Source organism: Nicotiana tabacum, chromosome 24, assembly GCF_000715075.1.
Source record: "Nicotiana tabacum cultivar K326 chromosome 24, ASM71507v2, whole genome shotgun sequence".
In the NCBI taxonomy this organism is placed as follows: Eukaryota; Viridiplantae; Streptophyta; class Magnoliopsida; order Solanales; family Solanaceae; genus Nicotiana; species Nicotiana tabacum.
Window position 1 is genome coordinate 14,025,292 of NC_134103.1, and position 5,211 is coordinate 14,030,502.

The following is a 5,211-nucleotide window of genomic DNA, read 5'->3' on the forward strand; positions in this document are numbered from 1 at the left end:
TGCATTGCCAATGGCAGGTGCGCTCGCACTCAGTATTTTATTTTCAATCAGACCATAAAATAATGGTGTAATATTCTTTTTAGAATGTATAAACAATTAATTGTATGTGCTCTGAATATACTGACATAGGTCTACCTCAATCATACAAATACTTTTAATATCTCATGAATTATGTTTTCTCTTGAAATATGCTTGTGCTAATAAATTTTTAATCCACAGATGCTGTAATGGGAGAGGGACAGCACTGTGTTTTCGTAAATGATTGTCCTTTTAGATGCAGAATTGGAATTCGCCAATGTGTTAATGGCGTTTGTAAGTGTTGTTTTTCCGAATCATGCTCTGCTGATGAAGAAAGCATTGACCTCGGTCGCAAAATATTGACTTTCGAAGACTCTTCGTAGTTGTTAAAAGCTATTGGAATTTGTTCACGTGAATCTAATGCCTAATTATTGGCTAATGAAGATTAAGTTCTAATTAAAGTGTATCACAATATTAAATGATTTTTACTTGAGCTTGTTTTCTTGTGTTATTAATTTCTAGTCTTGTTTCCTTTGATTCACTTTCCCATTTAATTAAGTTGAACCAGTCATATCTAGAATTAAACAAACACATATTATCTGCTGAGATTATATGACATGTAGTGGAAAATTCTAGAATGCCAAGAAAAGATATGGTTAATGACAAAAATATTTAACCATTAGATAAAGATAAAAGGATGATAGAACTGGAGGCACAATATTGTATGATATTATTACTAGAGAAGTGATTTCAAATTGCAATCGTGCTATTAGACAAAGTGCTCCATATAAAATTAAAATAAATAATCATATTCAAAAGAATTTTATATACAATATGGGGTAAATGTTTATTCTCTCTAATATGTGCCAAAAAGGACATAAGAATTGTGCCCTTCCTAACATGTAATCCAAAACTTCAGTTGTGGTATATTTTTTCAATTTGCTGCTTGTTGTAAGGTTGTCTCATTATCTGCATTCTGTTGTACTTGACAGTTGCCCAAAAATTGTTTGTGATCAAGTCATCTAGTATTATAGGTTGTTGCATATCTTGTTCGACTCAAAAATTAATGTCTGAACCATTTCCTACCTTGACGGAAGTCCGGGCAGTGCAGCTGCAACACATGACTTAGATTGAAGTAATACTTGAGTCCTGACGATTAACATTTCCTAGTGACCATTCCTGTAAAAAAAGTAGTAAATGATATGATATCATCCTGTCCTTGAAAAAAAGAATTTTTTCAGTCTTTCTGATCTTGTGAAGTAGCTAACTTTCGCCCCCATTGTATATCGAATTGAAGACAGATAATACCCAAGATAATAGACCAAGAGATACGCGCATGGCATACAAAGTTGAGGCTTCTATATTATTGAGGCAAAAAAGGTCTTTCTCCTGAAACCCAATGAACCCTTCTTTGTAGCTATGAGAATACAGTAAATGTAACATATGATACCAGTCAAATTATTGCAAATAGTACATAATATCACAAGATGTAAAAAGAAAAGAGAGAACAATTTACTCTTTCAAGCATAAACTTTCAGAAAAGTTAATAAAATCTTGTCCTCTTTTGGAAATCCGAAATTAAAGCTATTTCAATCTTTCAGCTATCGATTTTATTCTAAATAGACATCATTAAGCAAATTACTGGTTCGCTTTATTTGAATTGCATGGAAATTTAAATAGGGACCAGCGACATGGTGAGTGAAATCAAACCATATACAGGTTATGATCACCAATAGAGAGGCTTTAGAGCAGTGTTGTGAAGAGCGTAAAGCGAGGAAAAACGACAACCCCTTCTCGCTTAAAGTGAGAAGCGAAGCGCTCGCTTTTTTGAAGTGAAGCCGAATATTTTAAAAACAATATTAAAATAAATACTGCATAGACAACATTCAATATTTCAATGTAAAAACTAAAGAGTAGCACCATTTAAAGCACAAAATGAGAATCCTATTCTTCTAGAAGATTGTCAAATTCTTATATTCCACTATCATTATTATATTGCTGGTCATATTCTTCAACTTCTTCTTCTTCATCAACTAATAAGAACTAAGAATAAAGAATATAAAAATAAGAGTAAGGGCAGTATACCATTCCAGTAAAAAATGGGCAGCATTTCAAACGAAAAAACTGGGCAAGAAAATGAAGAAGAAAAAGAGGAGAAGAATGAGAAATAGGAATTGAAGGGAAAAAACAAATTCGATAGCACTTCGCTGCTATTTGGACGCTGAAACAGTGCTATTTGGACGCTGAAACAGTGAAAAAAAAAAGAAAAAGAAGAAGAAAGAAGAAGAAATCACATACCTGGACTTGAAACGTGTAGAAAACTTGAACCATAATCGCCTCTTTCTTTCTCTGTTGCTGCAGGTCGATATGTTTTAAAAAACGAACATCCTTTTTAATTAAATAGGTGGGCAGCCCTTTAAAACAGAGAAACACACGATTCTTACGTATCGATTCGCATCCTCGCTTCTCGCTTTTTAGTGGGAATTAAGCAATCGCTTTTGAATACCTGCTACGCTTTAGATAGCAGAAGCGCTCGATGGGTCGCCTCGCTTCGCTTCTCGCTTTAAGTGAGGAAACGCCCAGTTTTCACAACACTGCATTTAAGGCCAACTCAAATTGCTTAACAAGCTCTCTGGTGGAGATCTACGTCGATTTCTGCCCCAATGTTAAGATTGAAACCTTTAGAGGTTATGATCACCAATAGAGAGGCTTTAGAGCAGTATTGTGAAGAGCGTAAAGCGAGGAAAAACGACAACCCCTTCTCGCTTAAAGTGAGAAACGAAGCGCTCGCTTTTTTGAAGTGAAGCCGAATATTTTAATAAATACTGCATAGACAACATTCAATATTTCAATGTAAAAACTAAAGAGTAGCACCATTTAAAGCACAAAATGAGAATCCTATTCTTCTAGAAGATTGTCAAATTCTTATATTCCACTATCATTATTATATTGCTGGTCATATTCTTCAACTTTTTCTTCTTCATCAACTAATAAGAACTAAGAATAAAGAATATAAAAATAAGAGTAAGGGCAGTATACCATTCCAGTAAAAAATGGGTAGCATTTCAAACGAAAAAATGGGCAAGAAAATGAAGAAGAAAAAGAGGAGAAGAATGAGAAATAGGAATTGAAGGGAAAAAACAAATTCGATAGCACTTCGCTGCTATTTGGACGCTGAAACAGTGCTATTTGGACGCTGAAACAGTGAAAAAAAAATAAGAAAAAGAAGAAGAAAGAAGAAGAAATCACATACCTGGACTTGAAACGTGTAGAAAACTTGAACCATAATCGCCTCTTTCTTTCTCTGTTGTTGCAGGTCGATATGTTTTAAAAAACGAACATCCTTTTTAATTAAATAGGTGGGCAGCCCATTAAAATAGAGAAACACACGATTCTTACGTATCGATTCGCATCCTCGCTTCTCGCTTTTTAGTGGGAATTAAGCAATCGCTTTTGAATACCTGTTACGCTTTAGATAGCAGAAGCGCTCGATGGGTCGCCTCGCTTCGCTTCTCGCTTTAAGTGAGGAAATGCCCAGTTTTCACAACACTGCATTTAAGGCCAACTCAAATTGCTTAACAAGCTCTCTAGTGGAGATCTACGTCGATTTCTGCCCCAATGTTAAGATTGAAACCTTTAGAGGTTATGATCACCAATAGAGAGGCTTTAGAGCAGTGTTGTGAAGAGCGTAAAGCGAGGAAAAACGACAACCCCTTCTAGCTTAAAGTGAGAAGCGAAGCGCTCGCTTTTTTGAAGTGAAGCCGAATATTTTAAAAACAATATTAAAATAAATACTGCATAGACAACATTCAATATTTCAATGTAAAAACTAAAGAGTAGCACCATTTAAAGCACAAAATGAGAATTCTATTCTTCTAGAAGATTGTCAAATTCTTATATTCCACTATCATTATTATATTGCTGGTCATATTCTTCAACTTCTTCTTCTTCATCAACTAATAAGAACTAAGAATAAAGAATATAAAAATAAGAGTAAGGGCAGTATACCATTCCAGTAAAAAATGGGCAGCATTTCAAACGAAAAAACTGGCAAGAAAATGAAGAAGAAAAAGAGGAGAAGAATGAGAAATAGGAATTGAAGGGAAAAAACAAATTCGATAGTACTTCGCTGCTATTTGGACGCTGAAACAGTGCTATTTGGACGCTAAAACAGTGAAAAAAAAAAGAAAAAGAAGAAGAAAGAAAAAGAAATCACATACCTGGACTTGAAACGTGTAGAAAACTTGAACCATAATCGCCTCTTTCTTTCTCTGCTGCTGCAGGTCGATATGTTTTAAAAAACGAACATCCTTTTTAATTAAATAGGTGGGCAGCCCTTTAAAACAGAGAAACACACGATTCTTACGTATCGATTCGCATCCTCGCTTCTCACTTTTTAGTGGGAATTAAGCAATCGCTTTTGAATACCTGCTACGCTTTAGATAGCAGAAGCGCTCGATGGGTCGCCTCGCTTCGCTTCTCGCTTTAAGTGAGGAAACGTCCAGTTTTCACAACACTACATTTAAGGCCAACTCAAATTGCTTAACAAGCTCTCTGGTGGAGATCTACGTCGATTTCTGCCCCAATGTTAAGATTGAAACCTTAATAACTGAACACCACAAAATTAAGAACCTATGAAATTTAATAGGGAAACGCCCGAAAATGATATATTCTAAAACTTTGAAACTATAGTAAATGATGAAATCGTCTTCTGAATTACAACAATAACAACAACCCAGTATAATCCCACTAGTGGGGTCTGGGAAGGGTAGTGTGTACGCAGACCTTACCCCTACCCTGAGGCAGAGAGGTTGTTTCCGATAGATCCTAGGCTCCCTTCCTCCAAGAACTCCCCACCTTGCTCTTGGAGTGACTCGAACTCACAACCTCTTAGTTGGAAATGGAGGGTACTCACCATCTAGAGCAACCCACTCTTATCGAAATCGTCTTCTGAATTAAGAAGTAGAAAAGAACTATGATGGTAAACAAGATATCTTTGATATATCGAACCAAATAAATATTTAACCATCCCCTCCCACTGTCAACCGAACATAATGTGGGACCCATAAATGAAACAAATAAAAGGATTGAAAAGTCGAAGAAGCAGGTGGGTGGCTGAAGCCAAGTTAGGCGGCTGATTCAACAATTTGGATTGGCTGAGAGGTTGGCAATTTTGCCTATAAATAGAGATGC

The 5,211-nt window shown here is 35.7% G+C and overlaps 1 long non-coding RNA gene across 1 annotated transcript; it reads right to left on the reverse strand.

Moving 5' to 3' along the window:
• Positions 1–800: 800 nt before the first annotated feature.
• On the reverse strand, positions 801–4,722 carry LOC142178618 (uncharacterized). Its single transcript, XR_012706881.1, has 2 exons — positions 2,317–4,722; positions 801–1,197 (listed from the first exon to the last, which is right to left on the reverse strand). It is a non-coding gene; the product is annotated as an uncharacterized LOC142178618 (long non-coding RNA).
• Between the last annotated feature and the right edge of the window lie 489 nt (positions 4,723–5,211).